General features: G+C 41.4%; 1 protein-coding gene across 1 annotated transcript in view; it reads left to right on the forward strand.

The window, feature by feature from the left end:
* Positions 1 to 2,115: 2,115 nt before the first annotated feature.
* kank1a (KN motif and ankyrin repeat domains 1a) overlaps positions 2,116 to 22,689 on the forward strand; it is a 205,278-nt gene continuing 184,704 nt past the window's right edge. The window contains 1 exon segment of the mRNA XM_045695463.1: positions 2,116 to 2,347. The gene's annotated coding sequence lies outside the window, so the exon portion shown is untranslated.

Below are 22,689 nucleotides of genomic sequence, written 5' to 3' on the forward strand. Positions count from 1 at the left end.
CTACATTTTTTGAATGGGGCATGCTTATTTAAGATGGAGAGGAAAGCACTTTTAAAGAAAAACCAGGCATCCTCTACTCACGGGATGAGGTCAACATCCTTCCAGGATACCCGGCCCAGGTTGATTAGAAAGGCCTGCTCGCTGAAGTGTTTTAGGGAGCGTTTGACAGTGATGAGGTGTGGTCGTTATGTGAGGAGTGATGAGAGGTAGTAATTATATTGTACTTTATGCAGATATGATATGTACTCTGTGGTGTACAAGGGTGTTTATTTTCTCACTTAGATGGCGTTAAAATGAGGGCCAAGTTGTCAGGATGGGTAATTTACTGTATAAGTACACATTAATTACAAGTTAGTATGCCTGTTTCAACTAGTCAAATCCTGATGGGTATAAACCCTGGATGACTGACAGGAGGTGCTGTATTGAAGCCACCAAGCAGCCATCTTGGTATATATAAAAAATATTTTGGAAGACATAGAAATTAATTTATTAATGTCTACATTCATTTTTGACACATGTATTCTATTACAGACACATTAATGCATACTTTTACATTATATTATGTGACTTAAACATAAAAATTACAAATGGAAAAAATAAATAAAAACATTTTCCTTATCAGCAATCCAGGGTTTATATACAGTGCATTCGGAAAATATTCAGACCCCTTGACTTTTTCCACATTTTTTACGTTACAGCCTTATTCTAAAATTGATTGAATTGTTCCCCCCCCCCCATCAATCTACACACCATAATGGCAAAGCAAAAACAGATTACAGCGATTACAGCATCGAGTCTTCTTGGGTATGATGCTACCCTCTTGGCACACCTGTATTTGGGGAGTTTCTCTAGAATAGAGTGTTCTCTCTGCTACCACACGGCAATGTCACACCCTGATCTGTATCACCTGTCCTTGTGCTTGTCTCCATCCCCTCCAGGTGTCGCCCATCTTCCCCTCTTATCTTCTGGGTATTTATACCTGTGTTTTCTGTCTGTCTGTGCCAGTTCGTCTTGTTTGTCAAGCTTACCAGCGTTTGTCCTGTCAGCTCCTGTCTTTTCCCAGCCTCTCTTTATCTCGTCCTCTGGGTTTTTGACCCTTGCCTGTCCTGACCCTGTACCCTCCTGGCTGACCACTCTGCCTGTCCCTCAGCCTGCCTGACCAGCCTGCCTGACCATTCTGCCTGTCCCTGAGCCTGCCTGCTGTCCTGTACCTTTTCTCCTACTCTGGATAATTGACCCCTGCCTGCCTTGTCCTGTCGTCTGCCTGCCCCTGTTGTTACAATAAACATTGTTACTTCACACAGTCTGCACTTGGGTCTTACCTTGATACCTGATAGGCAAGTGGTACCGGAGCGCCAAGTCATGGCCACCCGGACTATTTACATTGACCCCCCCCCCCTTTGTTTTTAAACTGCTGCTACTCGCTGTTTATTATCTATGCATAGTCACTTTAGCCCTACCTACATGTACAAATGACCTCGATTTACCTGCACCCCTGCACATTGACTCGGTACCGGTACCCCCTGTATATAACCTCATTATTGTTCAACTAAATAAACTAAAGTGAAAAATAGTTAATTTAGTAAATATTTTCTTAACTCTATTTTCTTAAAACTGCATTGTTGGTTAAGAGCTTGTAAGCAAGCATTTCACTGCAAGGTCCACCTACACCTGTTGTATTCAGCGCATGTGACAAATAACATTTGATTTTATTTGTTTAATATTTATGCATAGTCACTTTACCCCTACCTACACGTACAAATTACCTCGACAAAACTGTACCCCGGCAGATTTAGTCAGAACCGGCACCCCCTATAAACAGCATAGCCTCCACCTCTCTACCCCTCCACCAGAGATATGTATATAATGACGAGATGCTCATCTCGTCTCCACCCAAAGAATGGAGTCGTTGTTCAAAAGGCTGGAATACAGGCGAAAAAGCTTAGATCCAAAATAAACCCGTAGAAACGGATTGGGAATATTCTGGAACTCTTTTGGCGAGAGTGAAAGCTCTCTCTCTCTCTCTCTCCCTCTGTGGCTCCATCCAGATCCACTGTGGCGCCCCATGAGGAAGTGTTGCTCCAGGCTGCTGCTGCGCATGTGCAGTATGCTGCAGAAGGACAACTCTAATGAGACCGGAGAGACAAGACCTGAGCAGACTGCACGGAAAGTGTGCTCACCGACGAACTTTGCTCTTAATTCAACTAAAAGTTATTCTCCTTTTCTAGTTGTTCACATTAAACGTGGTGATAAGAAGTGCGTGGTAACAGTAGATTTAGAAAAAAACCTGAAACAAGTCGCTTCGTTAAATATAGCGCGTCTGCAGGCGAAACACTTGTGGGAAGCGGTGAGTTGACTTTATATCTGTTTATTTAAATAAATCAGACATAATTCACCTATTGTTGTTGCCTACTGGGCACAGACGTCAATTGAATGTCTATTCCAATTTGGAAAGTCATTGAAATGACGTGGAAACGACGTTGATTCCACCAGTGGGTGTGTTCTTGGGTTCTTGCAGCAAAACGTGTTCTCAAGTCGCAATAACTGATTGTGTTAGAAGTGAAAACGCTCACACGATTAGTAGTTCATTAGTTGTGGTTTGCCTGTTGTACATATCACTGTTATTTACACTCTATTGTTATAGTTACTTTAGAAGTCTTTCATCTGTTGTACTTTATTTGAGTATTTGTTTTTTTACATGGATACGTAACGTAACACTTTCTGTAGTGAAGTGGACTTTCATTCCAAGCTGGCCCTTTCGTATTATAGACTACACCAACCATGCATCTGACATTTATGGAACATTTGTTGAAAAATAAACACATTGTGCATCTAATGCAAGTGAAACAATGTGTGAATAAGTCAAACGGGTGTTTGTTTGATTGTTTGTATGTGGACTATGACATGCCGTGGACTCAGATGTAGGCTGTTAGACAGTACAGTATGGGATATTATTCATTCATGTTGAGTTATCTGAGGAGACCAGAACCCCGTTCTCTCGTATTGACGCCGAGGTGACTATTTCAGAACGGGTCGCACAACAACAATCACTATTCATATACCTATACCTATCTTTGTCCTGTACAATTGCGGTCCTTCTGCGAGGTGCTGAAATTAATACTTTTAATATATTTTTTTAATCGAATACAACCACTGAAGGACCGCAGTTGTCCAGGACAGACTTGTACAGGTAGCTACCCTAAGCGTTTTTAGAGTTGACATTTTTACAACAATAGACTGATGGTGACTCATTGTTGTTGCTAACAAATCCTGAGGGATCTACACAAGGTTCCCTTCAGTAGTCTACCTTCCAGTAGGGATCGGGTCCAAAGTAGTTCCCTAAATAGGGAATAGGTGTTCATTTGTGATTTAACCTATTGCTTTCTGTCATCCACCCATGGTTCACACTTTACAGTAGTTATTCATGTGTCGTTATTCCTATTAGTACAGTGTAATAACTAGACCTAGTAAGTACCGTGTAATACCAATTCTTGTGTAGTCGCAGAAATAATGACTCAGAAATAAGGACAGTGTAATTTTAAAGTGTTTAATACCCATCACTATTAGACAGTCTCTCTTCTAGCTCATATAGTCTTATGGAACAGCTGTCAATCATACTCAACAAGTTGGACCTTAGTGGGTGGTTATAATGCTACATTTAACATGTTGCAGGACCTTAAACTGGGTGGTTATAATGCTACATTTAACATGTTGCACCTTAAACTGGGTGGTTATAATGCTACATTTAACATGTTGGACCTTAAACTGGGTAGTTATCATGCTACATTTAACATGTTGCACCTTAAACTGGGTGGTTATCATGCTACATTTAACATGTTGGACCTTAGTGGGTGGTTATAATGCTACATTTAACATGTTAGACCTTAAACTGGGTGGTTATAATGCTACATTTAACATGTTGGACCTTAAACTGGGTGGTTATAATGCTACATTTAACATGTTGGACCTTACACTGGGTGGTTATAATGCTACATTTAACATGTTGGACCTTAAACTGGGTGGTTATAATGCTACATTTAACATGTTGCACCTCAAACTGGGTGGTTATAATGCTACATTTAACATGTTGGACCTTAAACTGGGTGGTTATAATGCTACATTTAACATGTTGGACCTTAAACTGGGTGGTTTTAATGCTACATTTAACATGTTGTACCTTAAACTGGGTGGTTATAATGCTACATTTAACATGTTGGACCTTACACTGGGTGGTTATAATGCTACATTTAACATGTTGGACCTTAAACTGGGTGGTTATAATGCTACATTTAACATGTTGGACCTTACACTGGGTGGTTATAATGCTACATTTAACATGTTGGACCTTAAACTGGGTGGTTATAATGCTACATTTAACATGTTGGACCTTAAACTGGGTGGTTATAATGCTACATTTAACATGTTGGACCTTAAACTGGGTGGTTATAATGCTACATTTAACATGTTGGACCTTAAACTGGGTGGTTATCATGGCATAAAATTTACTTTTTCGTATACCAGCCACTGTGGCAGGTAGATTTAAAAATCTACCAGCCACTCAGATTTTTTACCAGCCAAAATGTTTTTCCCTCACTAAAATGACACCACAAAAACACTGATGAGCGTGCTTTGTAATCCTTCTTAAACAATTCATGTTTTACTCGTAAGAAGAATGCGGTATATTGTTTAATTGTGTGACTTGTTGCCAAAATATCAGAGAGAAACATTTTCGCCTGCCCCTTTAAAGGCGGGAGGTTACCGTGGTAACGTCACTGGAGTCATGTTTGTGCCTGTGAGATTGAGTCTGACTAGGTGAAGCCTGATCTTTCCTTCCCTAGCAGTTGAAAGTCAAACATTAGAAGAAAAACAACCTAGCTTGTTAACAAAACAATGTAAATATTCAAGAAACAAGGACAAAGTCTCACTTCGGTAGACTATCATTTCAAGTAAATTAGACCAACTTTAATGACTGTGCGCAGCACTGCTAAAAATGAATCTTTCACTCAGCGCTTCATGTGAGCACAGCCCCCAGCCAGACAGTGTTGCAGCCAGGGTTGCCAGGTCTAGCTAAAATCTATCAGACAGTGTTGCTGCCAGGGTTGCCAGGTCTAGCTAAAATCTATCAGACAGTGTTGCTGCCAGGGTTGCCAGGTCTAGCTAAAATCTATTTTTAACGACGTAGTCTAAGAAGCTAAATTCGGTTTGCCATCAAAATAATAATTCTTGCGAGTTTAAGAATATGTCACAAGAGAAAAGATAAGTCGCCTTTATTACTCTCCAGATCATTTTCCATCAATGGATGTCGATTTAACTTGTTTTGACTGCTTTGAGTACGCAATAAGGGCGGAGCAGGTGTGGTATATGGCCAATATACCACGGCTAAGGGCTGTTCTTTGGACATATACCACAAACGCCTGAGGTGCCTTCTTGCTATTATAAATTGGTTACCAACGTAATTATATCAGTAAAAAGTATGTTTTTGTCATTCCTGTGGTACACGCTTGATATACCATGGCTGTCAGCCAATCTGCATTCAGGGTTCAAACCACCTAGTTTATAACTGTAGATAAATCCTGTTTGTTCATGTGCACAACTATAGATCAATCTGACAGGAGAGTTTAAGTGCTGAAAGTCAGACAGAGGATCTCAATCTCTGAGCAAGAAACACTTGGACCAATTTGGGGCTATTTTCTGGAAATTGTGCCGTTATGTGCCAGATTTTAAGACTACAAACCATTATAAATGGCCTATTTGCCAGATTAGTATGTTATTTATCACCGTTATATCAGTTCTAATACGTTAATGTTTTATGGTAAACAGGTGTCATAATGACATGGTAAATAGCCCTACCTACACAGGTGTCTCCATAATGACATGTTAAATAGCCCTACCTACTCCTGGTAAACAGGTGACTCCATAATGACATGTTACATAGTCCTACCTACACCTGGTAAACAGGTGTCTCCATAATGACATGTTAAATAGTCCTACCTACACCTGGTAAACAGGTGTCTCCATAATGACATGTTAAATAGTCCTACCTGTCTCCATAATGACATGTTAAATAGTCCTACCTACCAGGTGACTCCATAATGACATGTTAAATAGTCCTACCTACACCTGGTAAACAGGTGTCTCCATAATGACATGTTAAATAGCCCTACCTACAGTCATAATGACATGTTAAATAGCCCTACCTACACCTGGTAAACAGGTGTCTCCATAATGACATGTTAAATAGTCCTACCTACACCTGGTAAACAGGTGACTCCATAATGACATGTTAAATAGTCCTACCTACACCTGGTAAACAGGTGACTCCATAATGACATGTTAAATAGTCCTACCTACACCTGGTAAACAGGTGTCTCCATAATGACATGTTAAATAGCCCTACCTACAGTCATAATGACATGTTAAATAGCCCTACCTACACCTGGTAAACAGGTGTCTCCATAATGACATGTTAAATACTCCTACCTACACCTGGTAAACAGGTGACTCCATAATGACATGTTAAATAGTCCTACCCCAGGTGACTCCATAATGACATGTTAAATAGCCCTACCTACACCTGGTAAACAGGTGACTCCATAATGACATGTTAAATAGCCCTACCTACACCTGGTAAATTTAGAAGTAGCCCAAAAACCCACAACCTGCGACCAATACATTTTCTCCCGCGACATCGTTTTCAAAGTAGCCCGATTTGGCGGGAAAACGGTGAAAATGGCAACACTGGTTGCAGTGTGAGGTGTAATAGGCAATAGGATACATCGTTTTTGACTCTGTGAGATTAATTTACCAGCTATGGAACAAAACAGCAGAAATACTTTGAAAACAGCTACTGCAGCATTTATTTTACTATAAATGGGATCATATTTTTTATTAACAAATGTCAGCGAAATGCTGTCACTGTGGATCCCTGACCACTCGCCATCGTGGCTGATGAAGTAGAGCTCTTACCCACCCATGCCAAAATCTACCCGCTGATGGCGGGTGTTCATAATGCTACATTTAACATGTTGGACCTTAAACTGGGTGGTTATAATGCTACATTTAACATGTTGGACCTTAAACTGGGTGGTTATAATGCTACATTTAACATGTTGGACCTTAAACTGGGTGGTTATAATGCTACATTTAACATGTTGGACCTTAAACTGGGTGGTTATAATGCTACATTTAACATGTTGCACCTTAAACTGGGTGGTTATAATGCTACATTTAACATAGTGGACTTTAAACTGGATGGTTATAATGCTACATTTAACATTAGGTGACCTGTAGTTGTTGTACAGGTATATTACCTAAACAGGTTTGTGTATTTGCATTGCATGTAGCTTATATTGTATTTCCTGTAGGCTTTCCCAGCCGTACCAAGATGACATGGGACAGGTCTGTATTATGGGATGACATGGGACAGGTCTGTATTATGGGATGACATGGGACAGGTCTGTATTATAGGATGACATGGGACAGGTCTGTACTATAGGATGACATGGGACAGGTCTGTATTATAGGATGACAGGTCTGTATTATAGGATGACATGGGACAGGTCTGTATTATAGGATGACATGGGACAGGTCTATATTATGGGATGACATGGGATAGGTCTGTATTATAGGATGACATGGGACAGGTCTGTACTATAGGATGACATGGGACAGGTCTGTACTATAGGATGACATGGGATAGGTCTGTATTATAGGATGACATGGGACAGGTCTGTATTATGGGATGACATGGGACAGGTCTGTATTATAGGATGACATGGGACAGGTCTGTATTATAGGATGACATGGGACAGGTCTGTATTATAGGATGACATGGGACAGGTCTGTACTATAGGATGACATGGGACAGGTCTGTACTATAGGATGACATGGGACAGGTCTGTATTATAGGATGACATGGGACAGGTCTGTATTATAGGATGACATGGGACAGGTCTGTATTATAGGATGACATGGGACAGGTCTGTATTATAGGATGACATGGGGACAGGTCTGTATTATAGGATGACATGGGGACAGGTCTGTACTATAGGATGACATGGGACAGGTCTGTATTATAGGATGACATGGGACAGGTCTGTACTATAGGATGACATGGGACAGGTCTGTATTATAGGATGACATGGGACAGGTCTGTATTATAGGATGACATGGGACAGGTCTGTACTATAGGATGACATGGGACAGGTCTGTATTATAGGATGACATGGGACAGGTCTGTATTATAGGATGACATGGGACAGGTCTGTATTATAGGATGACATGGGATAGGTCTGTATTATAGGATGACATGGGACAGGTCTGTACTATAGGATGACATGGGACAGGTCTGTACTATAGGATGACATGGGACAGGTCTGTACTATAGGATGACATGGGGACAGGTCTGTACTATAGGATGACATGGGACAGGTATGTATTATAGGATGACATGGGACAGGTATGTATTATAGGATGACATGGGACAAGTCTGTATTATAGGATGACATGTGACAGGTCTGTACTATAGGATGACATGGGACAGGTCTGTACTATAGGATGACATGGGACAGGTCTGTATTATAGGATGACATGGGACAGGTCTGTATTATAGGATGACATGGGACAGGTCTGTACTATAGGATGACATGGGACAGGTCTGTATTATAGGATGACATGGGACAGGTCTGTATTATAGGATGACATGGGACAGGTATGTATTATAGGATGACATGGGACAGGTCTGTATTATAGGATGACATGGGACAGGTCTGTATTATAGGATGACATGGGACAGGTCTGTATTATAGGATGACATGGGACAGGTCTGTACTATAGGATGACATGGGACAGGTCTGTACTATAGGATGACATGGGACAGGTCTGTACTATAGGATGACATGGGGACAGGTCTGTACTATAGGATGACATGGGACAGGTATGTATTATAGGATGACATGGGGACAGGTCTGTATTATAGGATGACAGGTCTGTATTATAGGATGACATGGGACAGGTCTGTATTATAGGATGACATGGGAGAGGTCTGTATTATAGGCTGACATGGGACAGGTCTGTATTATAGGATGACATGGGACAGGTCTGTATTATGGGATGACATGGGACAGGTCTGTATTATGGGATGACATTGGACAGGTCTGTATTATAGGATGACATGGGACAGGTCTGTATCATAGGATGACATGGGACAGGTCTGTATTATGGGATGACATGGGACAGGTCTGTACTATAGGATGACATGGGACAGGTCTATATTATGGGATGACATGGGACAGGTCTGTATTATGGGATGACATGGGACAGGTCTGTACATCGTACCAAGGTCCTGTACTATGGTGGTGGTGTGTGTATGATCGTTGCCATCCCCCAGCCTGATACAGTGTGAGGCAGATGGCCACAAAGCCTTATTATGCTGTGCTGATAGGAATTGTCAGTGACTTGGATCCATAACAGACGGTGTAAATGAACACTGTTGATCGTATCAGACCTTCTTTATACAGGGCTCCTCTTTGGACGCATTTAAACATTTCAACAAGGAGTCATTTGGAAACCGTCCTTCTCCCACAAATGTGTTTTATAGGGCAGCAGTATTCTGTAACTGAGGTAGACAGCTGTCCTTCTGTATCCGTAGTGTGACCAGACATTCATTGGTGGGTGGGCCTGCGGGTGGGCCTGCGGTGCTCTTCTTTGTCTACACCCATTCAGCATCGTTCACACCCTCTTAAAAGCTTTACATTTACATTTTAGTCATTTAGCAGATGCTCTTATCCAGAGCAACTTACAGTAGTGAATGCATACATTTCATACATTTCATTTCATGCATTTTTATTTTTTTTATTTTATATATATATATTTTTTGTACTGGCCCCCCATGGGAATCGAACCCACAACCCTGGCGTTGCACACACCATGCTGGCGTTGCAAACACCATGCTCTACCAACTGAGCCCCACCCATCTCTTTAAGGGTTGATCTGAGAGTTCTGTCCTAACAACAGCAGTCAAGCACCCAAGCTAACTGGGTAACGTTGGCTAGCTTGCTAGCTACTTCCAGACACATAATGAGAGAACACCCAACTCTGACCATTTTACTCTCCCTAGCAGAGCTGGTTAGGCTGTTTTCATGTTATCCAGAGCATTGGTAACTGTAACTGTACTGCTGGCGCAATTTACGCTTTTTTGCCAACGTTTACTGACACCGGCCTTATTCAGTGGGTGTTGAGCGTTCGTAAATTAGTCAGTTATTTTGCGCTCTGGCACTCAGACGAGTGCTCTGAATCTGGAGTAGATATCCAGAGGAAATTTACCAGCTACGTCTTTCAACTGTTGCCGCAGTGACATTCTATTGAAATGGTTACTTGCATAGTGGAGTATTTTGTTAACCTGTTAGGGCTAAGGGGCAGTATTGACACGGCTGGATAAAAAATGTACCCGATTTAATCTGGTTACTACTCCTGCCCAGTAACTAGAATATGCATATAATTATTGGCTTTAGATAGAAAACACCCTAAAGTTTCTAAAACTGTTTGAATGGTGTCTGTGAGTATAACAGAACTCCTATGGCAGGCCAAAACCTGAGAAGATTTCAAGCAGGAAGTGGCCTGTCTGAGAAGTAGTGTTTCATCTTGGCTCTTTTTATTGAAGACTGAGGATCTTTGCAATAACGTGACACTTCCTACGTCTTCCATAGGGTCTCAGAGCCCGGGAAAACGTTGAATGATATCGAGGCAGGCTCTGGCTGAAACACTTTATCGCTTTTGGCAAGTGGCCACTCAGAGTACTATGGGCTTAGGCGCGTGCCCGCTTTGACCGAATGCTTTGTTTTCCTTTGTCTATTTATCTAAACGCAGATTCCCGGTTGGAATATTATCGCTTTTTTATGAGAAAAATGGCATAAAAATTGATTTTAAACAGCGGTTGACATGCTTCGAAGTACGGTAATGGAATATTTAGAATTCTTTTGTCACGAATTGCGCCATGCTCGTCACCCTTATTTAGCCTTTAGGATAGTGTCTAGAACGCACGAACAAAACGCCGCTGTTTGGATATAACGATGGATTATTTTGGACCAAACCAACATTTGTTATTGAAGTAGAAGTCCTGGGAGTGCATTCTGACGAAGACAACAATGGTAAGAACATTTTTCTTATAGTAAATCTGACTTTGATGAGTGCTAAACCTGCTGGGTGTCTAAATAGCTAGCCCTGTGATGCCGGGCTATCTACTGAGAATATTGCAAAATGTGCTTTCACCGAAAAGCTATTTTAAAATCGGACATATCGAGTGCATAGAGGAGTTCTGTATCTATAATTCTTAAAATAATTGTTATGCGTTTGTGAACGTTTATCGTGAGTAATTTAGTAAATTCACCGGCAGTGTTCGGTGGGAATGCTAGTCACATGCTAGTCACATGCTAATGTAAAAAGCTGGTTTTTGATATAAATATGAACTTGATTGAACAAAACATGCATGTATTGTATAACATAATGTCCTAGGGTTGTCATCTGATGAAGATCATCAAAGGTTAGTGCTACATTTAGCTGTGGTTTGGGTTTATGTGACATTATATGCTAGCTTGAAAAATGGGTGTTTGATTATTTCTGGCTCGGTACTCTGCTGACATAATCTAATGTTTTGCTTTCGTTGTCAAGCCTTTTTGAAATCGGACAGTGTGGTTAGATTAACGAGAGTCTTATCTTTAAAATGGTGTAAAATAGTCATATTTAAAAAAAAATTAAGTAATAGCATATCTAAGGATTTGAATAACGCGCCACAGGATTCAACTGGCTGTTGAGTAGGTGGGACGCAAGCCTAGCCCATAGAGGTTAAGACATGTAGCTTGCTATCTAGGTAAACAATGAACCATAATCCCAACTCATTATGTTACTACTCTGCATGAGTCTGCAGGTAGCTAACCAACCAGGTTCAATGTTAGCCTGTTAGGGCTAGGGGGCAGTATTGACACGGCTGGATAAAAAACATACCCGATTTAATCTGGTTACCACTCCTACCCAGTAACTAGAATATGCATATACTTATTACATATGGATAGAAAACACCCAAAATTTTCTAAAACTGTTTGAATGGTGTCTGTGAGTATAACAGAACTCAAATGGCAGGTCAAAACCTGAGAGATTCCTTTACAGGAAGTGGCCTGTCTGACCATTTCTTGAACTTCTTTTCCATCTCTATCATTTACTAAGGATCTCTGCTCTAACGTGACACTTCCCACGTCGTCCATAGGCGCTCAGAGCCCGGGAAAAAACAGAATGTCGTCATTCCAGCCCCAGGCTGAAACACATTATCGCCTTTCTCAAGTGGCCGATCAAGGGACACTGGGCTTAGGCGCGTGACCCGACCGCCCCCGCCTTTGTGATTTTTTCCTCTGTTTGCCGAAAAGGAGATTCCCTGTCGGAATATTATCGCTTTTCTACGAGAAAAATGGCGCAAAAATTGATTTTAAACAGCGGTTGACATGCTTCGAAGTACGGTAATGGAATATTTAGAATTTTATTGTCACGAATTGCGCCATGCGCGCGACACTTTACCATTTCGGATAGTGTCTGGAACGCACGAACAAAACGCCGCTATTCGGATATAACGATGGATTATTTTGGACCAAACCAACATTTGTTATTGAAGTAGCAGTCCTGGGTGTGCATTCTGACGAAGACAACAAAAGGTAATGAAACTTTTATAATAGTAAATATGATTATGGTGAGTGCTAAACTTGCCGGGTGTCTAAATAGCGAGCCCGTGATGCCTGGGCTATGTACTTAGAATATTGCAAAATGTGCTTTCACCAAAAAGCTATTTTAAAATCTGACATATCGAGTGCATAGAGGAGGTCTGTATCTATAATTCTTAAAATAATTGTTATGCTTTTTGTGAACGTTTATTGTGAGTAATTTAGTAAAATGTTAGCGAATTCCCCGGAAGTTTGCGGGGGGTATGCTAGTTCTGAACGTCACATGCTAATGTAAAAAGCTGGTTTTTGATATAAATATGAACTTGATTGAACAAAACATGCATGTATTGTATAACATAATGTCCTAGGGTTGTCATCTGATGAAGATCATCAAAGGTGAGTGCTGCATTTAGCTGTCTTCTGGGTTTTGGTGACATTATATGCTGGCTTGAAAAATGGGTGTCTGATTATTTCTGGCTTGGTACTCTGCTGACATAATCTAATGTTTTGCTTTCGTTGTAAAGCCTTTTTGAAATCGGACAGTGTGGTTAGATTGACGAGAGTCTTGTCTTTAAATAGCTGTAAAATAGTCATATGTTTGAGAAATTGAAGTAATAGGATTTTTAAGGTTTTGAAAATCGCGCCACAGGCTGCCAGTGGCTGTTACGTAGGTGGGACGAATTCGTCCCGCCTAGCCCAGAGAGGTTAGCTAGCTAACATGAGGCTATAACTAGCAAAGCAAATGGCTCTGAGATACGAATAAGAAAATCACACACGTAATGTTAGCTAACGAGCCAGCCAGCTAACGTTAGCTAGCTAGCTAACAATACACTTTAACTTGAAATGAAAACAACTTCTGTCAAAATTAGAAATGTGTAATATCTGAAAACATAGCTAGCTAGAATCTCTTACCCGTATACATCATGGATGGACGCTTCTCCCTTCCACGGATACCACGGTTGCCCTTAGTTTGAAGATGTAATCCGGAGACAGGTGTTTTCTCCATCTCCTTGGCTATCATACTCTAATTCCACTGATTTCAAAACTCAGTCCTCCAGAAAGTGGAGAGCAACACTGATGTAGTTCTACTTACGTGATATATTTATAAAAGCAGCGTTAGACAGGATGACCTACACATACTGACCTGTTGATGTTATAGACAGAAACATGTTACATGCTAGACCAATCCAAACTACCTACACATACTGACCTGCTCATATTATAGACATAAACATGTTACATGGTAGACCAATCCAAACTACCTACACATACTGACCTGCTCATATTATAGACAGAAACATGTTACATGGTAGACCAATCCAAACTACCTACACATACTGACCTGCTCATATTATAGACAGAAACATGTTACATGGTAGACCAATCCAAACTACCTACACATACTGACCTGCTGATGTTATAGACAGAAACATGTTACATGGTAGACCAATCCAAACTACCTACACATACTGACCTGCTCATATTATAGACAGAAACATGTTACATGGTAGACCAATCCAAACTACCTACACATACTGACCTGTTGATGTTATAGACAGAAACATGTTACATGGTAGACCAATCCAAACTACCTACACATACTGACCAGCTGATATTATAGACAGAAGGTGTTACATGGCAGACCAATCCAAACTCATCTCTCGGCATGTCCAGCCCACTCATTATCTCAGCCAATCATGGCCAGCTGGAAGGTTGTTGCCTTTTTCTGTGGCTAAACCAACTAGGCTCGTAATTTAACAATTTTATTCGTATTTATAGATGGTATACAAGTTTGTTAATATGGCACATGAAAGTTCACATGTTCCAGAAGGCATTTCTGCCAAGAAAACGTATTTTGATTTATTAAAAAAAAGTTTGCTTCCAAATGGCTCTCCTGTGAAGTAGTGGCCGAGTTTCCTGAAATGAGTCACATTTTACCATGAGACTGAGAGACCATTTTGCTGTTTTAAAGCTAATTTCGTATTTTGACATGGGGTGAAAGAGTTCCAAAGGGATGCTGGCCCATGTTAACTCCAATGATTCCCACAGTTGTGTCAAGTTGGCTGGATGACCTTTGGGTGGTGGACCGTTCTGGATACACACAGGAAACTCAGCAGTGTTACAGTTATTGACTCAAACCTGTGCGCCTGGCACCTACTACGATACCCTGTTCACCTACAACCATACCCTGTTCAAAGACACCTACCACCATACCCTGTTCACAGACACCTACCATCATACCCTGTTCACCTACCACCATACCCCGTTCACCTACTACAATACCCTGTTCACCTACCACCATACCCTGTTCACCTACCACCATACCCTGTTCACCTACCACCATACCCCATTCACCTACCACCATACCCCGTTCACCTACCACCATACCCTGTTAACCTACCACCATACCCTGTATACCTACCGACATACCCCATTCACCTACCACCATACCCCGTTAATCTACTACCATACCCCGTTCACCTACCACCATACCCCGTTCAACTACCACCAGACCCTGTTCACCTACCACCATACCCTGTTCACCTACTACCATACCCTGTTTACCTACCACCATACCCTGTTCATCTACCACCATACTCTGTTCACCTACCACCATACCCTCTTCACCTACCACCATACCCCGTTCAAAGACACCTACTACCATACCTTGTCACCTACCACCATACCCTGTTTACCTACCACCATACCCTGTTCACCTACCACCATACCCTGTTCACCTACTACCATACCCTGTTCACCTACTACCATACCCTGTTCACCTGCCACCATACCCTGTTCACCTGCCTCCATACCCTGTTCACCTACTACCATACCCTGTTCATCTACTACCATACCCCGTTCACCTACTACCATACCCCGTTCACCTGCCTCCATACCCTGTTAACCTACTACCATACCCTGTTCATCTACTACCATACCCCGTTCCCCTACTACCATACCCAGTTCACCTACTGCCATACCCCGTTCACCTACTGCCATACCCCGTTCACCTACTGCCATACCCCGTTCACCTACTGCCATACCCCGTTCACCTACTGCCATACCCTGTTCACCTACTACCATACCCTGTTAACCTACTACCATACCCCGTTCACCTACAACCATACCCCGTTCACCTACTACTATACCCCTTTCACCTACCACCATACCCCGTTCACCTACTCCCATACCCAGTTCACCTATCACCATACCCCGTATGGCCATAAAAGCACACATACAGTATGCCTCAATGCAGTCATATTCCTGGCTTATTGGGGTAAACTTTCAGCTAGTTTTTTTTGGCCACCTATCCCATGAGAGTGAATGTCATTCCAGTGCATTGCTAGCTTTGCATTCTGATGGTGTTTGCATGTTTAGGTGTAAAGACAAATAATGTCCCATCTGGAACACAACTCGGCTAGTCTCTATTTGTAGATCATGTTAGCGTTTGGACTATCTACAGGGTGTAAAGATCTGGACTGGACGGGCAGTGTCTCTGGTCTGTATTTGTAGATCATGTTAGCGTTTGGACTATCCACAGGGTGTAAAGATCTGGACTGGACGGGCAGTGTCTCTGGTCTATATTTGTAGATCATGTTAGCGTTTGGACTATCTACAGGGTGTAAAGATCTGGACTGGACGGGCAGTGTCTCTGGTCTGTATTTGTAGATCATGTTAGCGTTTGGACTATCTACAGGGTGTAAAGATCTGGACTGGACGGGCAGTGTCTCTGGTCTGTATTTGTAGATCATGTTAGCGTTTGGACTATCTACAGGGTGTAAAGATCTGGACTGGACGGGCAGTGTCTCTGGTCTGTATTTGTAGATCATGTTAGCGTTTGGACTATCCACAGGGTGTAAAGATCAGGACTGGACGGGCAGTGTCTCCGGTCTCTTTGTAGATTATGTTAGCGTTTGGACTATCCACAGGGTGTAAAGATCTGGACTGGATGGGCGGTGTCTCTGGTCTCCTTTGTCCTGCCAAGAGGACCAAGCTGGAATTTTGAGGTTTTCCCAGTGGTTAAAGGTTCAGTTCCATCTCTTCGTAATATCTCTTCATAACAAGGGGCTATTACCTTTGATGCAATGATGAACAGCTGCAACAAGGAACCAATAGGAGATCAACAGCTATTTAGGAAATTCCTGGAGTTCCATGTACCATAACTCCGTTAGTAGTCTGTATGTACCGTAACTCCATTAGTTGTCTGTATGTACCATAACTCCATTAGTAGTCTGTATGTACCATTACTATGTTAGCAGTCTGTACCATATCTCCATTAGTAGTCTGTATGTACCGTAACTCCATTAGTAGTCTGTATGTACCGTAACTCCATTAGTAGTCTGTATGTACCATAACTCCATTAGTAGTCTGTATGTACCGTAACTCCATTAGTAGTCTGTATGTACCGTAACTCCATTAGTAGTCTATATGTACCATAACTCCATTAGTAGTCTATATGTACCATAACTCCATTAGTAGTCTGTATGTACCATAACTCCATTAGTAGTCTGTATGTACCATAACTCCATTAGTAGTCTGTATGTACCGTAACTCCATTAGTAGTCTGTATGTACCGTAACTCCATTAGTAGTCTGTATGTACCGTAACTCCATTAGTAGTCTGTATGTACCATAACTCCATTAGTATTGTCATGACGTTGGCCTCTTTGAGTACAGGGAGGACAGTTGACCCCCTCCCCCTTGCACCATCCCCCAACCTACCTCCCCCCACCCAGGCCCTGTGTGAAGGGGTGGTAAAATGAATTCCAGAGAAGAATCTCCTGCCACATGGCCCATAGAGAGACACAGGAAATTCTTCCAACTCACAGAATTGGGGAACCGAGTAACATTTGTGTTCTGGAGAAGGTATGGAAGATTGGTGAAGAATCCAGCTACGAACTGGTCCGCTTGGTACAATTTTGTGATACTCAGAAGAGACAATATAGCCATATTACCATAAAACTGTTTATATAATAGCCTCAGCGATGGGACTTGCATCCAAATGGTTGTATAGAATGTATTAATAAGGATAAAGCTATTTGTAATACATTGAGATGCTATGTACTGATGTTAACCTCTCTGGGCTAGGCGGGACGAATTCGTCCCACCTACGTAACAGCCACTTGCAGCCTGTGGCGCGATTTTCAAAACCTTAAAAATCCTATTACTTCAATTTCTCAAACATATGACTATTTTACAGCTATTTAAAGACAAGACTCCCGTTAATCTAACCACACTGTCTGATTTCAAAAAGGCTTTACAACGAAAGCAAAACATTAGATTATGTCAGCAGAGTACCAAGCCAGAAATAATCAGACACCCATTTTTCAAGCCAGCATATAATGTCACCAAAACCCAGAAGACAGCTAAATGCAGCACTCACCTTTGATGATCTTCATCAGATGACAACCCTAGGACATTATGTTATACAATACATGCATGTTTTGTTCAATCAAGTTCATATTTATATCAAAAACCAGCTTTTTACATTAGCATGTGACGTTCAGAACTAGCATACCCCCGCAAACTTCCGGGGAATTCGCTAACATTTTACTAAATTACTCACGATAAACGTTCACAAAAAGCATAACAATTATTTTAAGAATTATAGATACAGACCTCCTCTATGCACTCGATATGTCCGATTTTAAAATAGCTTTTTGGTGAAAGCACATTTTGCAATATTCTAAGTACATAGCCCAGGCATCACGGGCTCGCTATTTAGACACCCGGCAAGTTTAGCACTCACCATAATCATATTTACTATTATAAAAGTTTGATTACCTTTTGTTGTCTTCGTCAGAATGCACACCCAGGACTGCTACTTCAATAACAAATGTTGGTTTGGTCCAAAATAATCCATCGTTATATCCGAATAGCGGCGTTTTGTTCGTGCGTTCCAGACACTATCCGAAATGGTAAAGTGTCGCGCGCATGGCGCAATTCGTGACAATAAAATTCTAAATATTCCATTACCGTACTTCGAAGCATGTCAACCGCTGTTTAAAATCAATTTTTACGCCATTTTTCTCGTAGAAAAGTGATAATATTCCGACAGGGAATCTCCTTTTCGGCAAACAGAGGAAAAAAATCACAAAGGCGGGGCGGTCGGGTCACGCGCATAAGCCCAGAGTCCCTTGATCGGCCACTTGAGAAAGGCGATAATGTGTTTCAGCCTGGGGCTGGAATGACGACATTCTGTTTTTTCCCGGGCTCTGAGAGCCTATGGAAGACGTGGGAAGTGTCACGTTAGAGCAGAGATCCTTAGTAAAAGATAGAGATGGAAAAGAAGTTCAAGAAATGGTCAGACAGGCCACTTCCTGTAAAGGAATCTCTCAGGTTTTGACCTGCCATTTGAGTTATGTTATACTCACAGACACCATTCAAACAGTTTTAGAAACTTTAGGGTGTTTTCTATCCATATGTAATAAGTATATGCATATTCTAGTTACTGGGTAGGAGTGGTAACCAGATTAAATCGGGTATGTTTTTTATCCAGCCGTGTCAATACTGCCCCCTAGCCCTAACAGGTTAATGTGATAGAATTATATTTCTGTACCAAGCTTAACCTCTTACATCTAGACGTTCCGCTAGCGGAACACCTGCTCCAATATCCAATGATGGGCGTGGCGCGAAATACAAACTCCTCTAAAATCCGAAAACTTAAATTTTTCAAACATATGACTATTTCACAGCATTTTAAAGACAAGACTCTCCTTTATCTAACCACACTGTCCGATTTCAAAAAGGCTTTACAGCGAAAGCAAAACATTAGATTATGTCAGCAGAGTACCCTGCCAGAAATAATCAGACACCCATTTTTCAAGCTAGCATATAATGTCACAAAAAACAAAACCACAGCTAAATGCAGCACTAACCTTTGATGATCTTCATCAGATGACACACCTAGGACATTATGTTATACAATACATGCATGTTTTGTTCAATCAAGTTCATATTTATATCAAAAAACAGCTTTTTACATTAGCATGTGACGTTCAGAACTAGCATACACCCCGCAAACCTCCGGTGAATTTACTAAATTACTCACGATAAACGTTCACAAAAAACATAACAATTATTTTAAGAATTATAGATACAGAACTCCTTTGTGCAATCGAGGTGTCCGATTTTAAAATAGCTTTTCGATGAAAGCACATTTTGCAATATTCTGAGTACATAGCCCGGCATCACAGGGCTAGCTATTTAGACACCCAGCAAGTTTAGCCTTCACCAAAGTCAGATTTATTATTAGAAAAATGTTATTACCTTTGCTGTCTTCGTCAGAATGCACTCCCAGGACTTCTACTTCAATAACAAATGTTGGTTTGGTTCAAAATAATCCATCGTTATATCCAAATAGCGGCGTTTTGTTCGTGCGTTCAAGACACTATCTGAAGTGTAAAGAAGGGTCACGAGCATGGCGCAATTCGTGACAAAAGATTTCTAAATATTCCATTACCGTACTTCGAAGCATGTCAACCGCTGTTTAAAATCAATTTTTATGCCATTTTTCTCGTAAAAAAGCGATAATATTCCGACCGGGAATCTGCGTTTAGGTAAACAGACAAAAGAAAACAAAGCTTGGGGTCGACGCGGGCACGAGCCTGAGTCTCACAGTACTGTAACCAGCCACTACCCAAATGCGCTACTTTTTTTCAGCCAGAGCCTGCAAAGCCACGATTCAGCTTTTTGCCGCCTTCTGAGAGCCCATGGGAGCCGTAGGAAGTGTCACGTAACAGCAGAGATCCTCTGTAATGGATAGAGATAATCAAGAAGGGCAAGAAATTGTCAGACAGGCCACTTCCTGCATGGAATCTTCTCAGGTTTTGGCCTGCCAAATGAGTTCTGTTATACTCACAGACACCATTCAAACAGTTTTAGAAACTTTGGAGTGTTTTCTATCCAAAGCTAATAATTATATGCATATTCTAGTTTCTGGGCAGGAGTAATAATCAGATTACATCGGGTACGTTTTTTTATCCTGGTGTGAAAATACTGCCCCCTAGCCATAACAGGTTAACGCTGTTATTGGCACGTCTCCAGGGACACAGACAGGACCAGGCGTCATGTGACATGTTCACTATAAAACCCCACCATGATTTACTTTCTAACAGACCAGGCCTCCACTCTATTGCGAGTTGGCCAATAGGTTTGACCATCCAATTCCGCTACTGAAAGTGAACTATACCACGTGGTTAACTTTTAGACTATTGATATCGACAGAATAAGAACAAGTCTTTGATATTAATTAATAGTCTGCAGCTAGAAATTATATAATTGAACGCGAAGACCGACGAAACATCCATTCTATGACGACATTAATGAATGTCGCTTTGAAAGATCCATTCTAACCGGAGAGAGAGAGAGAGAGAGAGAGAGAGAGAGAGAGAGAGAGAGAGAGAGAGAGAGAGAACTCTCCAACAGAACGACGCTCCAACAAGGATCCCGACGACACACTGAGCGTAAAGATATATTGATTGCAATTGTTCCCGAATGAGTGAGCGTTCATGTGCAAAGGATTAGCATATCAATTGTTAATATTAATGAACTCTGTGTGCATCCTCAGCTGACCTTTTATGAGCCATTGTTCTACAAGACACCAGCCAGGCCTGTTTAGACCACTAAGGCACATTACTCTACCAATTCTTTGTGATGATAATTACTGTTTGTATACTTTCTGTGAATTACTTAGTTTAGTAAATAAATTATTTTAAGACAATTGATGTATGGATGACTCTTAGTAAAGACTGGGTTCGTGCAGATACAACAATTTACGACGTTTGGAATGAGACTGGACGCGAGGTAAAATACACCATTTAAACCAGAAGATAATCGGCCTATACTATAATAGAATATGATATATAATGTTATAATATAGGAAAGTTATATTAGGAAAATTATAACTTTGTAATCTGAATATTTTCCTTGGTGCCCCGATCTCCTAGTTAATTACAATTAAACGATTAATCAGTTTGATCGCGTGATAATAATTACAGGGAGTTAATTGATAAACATGTCTTCAGTTTAATGGTACCCCAAAGATACGACAGTATTCTGTACCATAACTCCATTAGTAGTCTGTATGTACCATAACTCCATTAGTATTTTGTACAATAACTCCATTAGTAGTCTGTATGTACCATAACTCCATTAGTATTCTGTACAATAATTCCATTAGTTGTCTGTATGTACCATAACTCCATTAGTTGTCTGTATGTACCATAACTCCATTAGTAGTCTGTACCATAACTCCATTAGTAGTCTGTATGTACCATTACTCTGTTAGCAGTCTGTACCGTAAGTCCATTAGTAGTCTGTATGTACCGTAAGTCCATTAGTAGTCTGTATGTATCGTAACTCCATTAGTAGTCTGTACATTTTACATTTACGTCATTTAGCAGACGCTCTTATCCAGAGCGACTTACAAATTGGTGCATTCACCTTAAGATATCCAGTGGAACAACCACTTTACAATAGTACATCTATATCTTTTTTTGTGGGGGGGGGGGGTTAGAAGGATAACTATATCCTATCCCAGGTATTCCTTAAAGAGGTGGGGTTTCAGGTGTCTACGGAAGGTGGTGATTGACTCCGCTTTCCTGGCGTCGTGAGGGAGCTTGTTCCACCATTGGGGTGCTAGAGCAGCGAACAGTTTTGACTGGGCTGAGTGGGAACTGTGCTTCCGCAGAGGTAGGGGGGCCAGCAGGCCAGAGGTGGATGAACGCAGTGCCCTTGTTTGGGTGTAGGGCCTGATCAGAGCCTGAAGGTACAGAGGTGCCGTTCCCCTCACAGCTCCGTAGGCAAGCACCATGGTCTTGTAGCAGATGCGAGCTTCAACTGGAAGCCAGTGGAGTGTGCGGAGGAGCTGGGTGACGTGAGAGAACTTCGGAAGGTTGAACACCAGACGGGCTGCGGCGTTCTGGATGAGTTGTAGGGGTTTAATGGCACAGGCAGTGAGCCCCGCCAACAGGGAGTTGCAGTAA

The sequence above is a fragment of the Salmo salar genome, chromosome ssa15, assembly GCF_905237065.1.
Source record: "Salmo salar chromosome ssa15, Ssal_v3.1, whole genome shotgun sequence".
NCBI classification, from domain to species: Eukaryota; Metazoa; Chordata; class Actinopteri; order Salmoniformes; family Salmonidae; genus Salmo; species Salmo salar.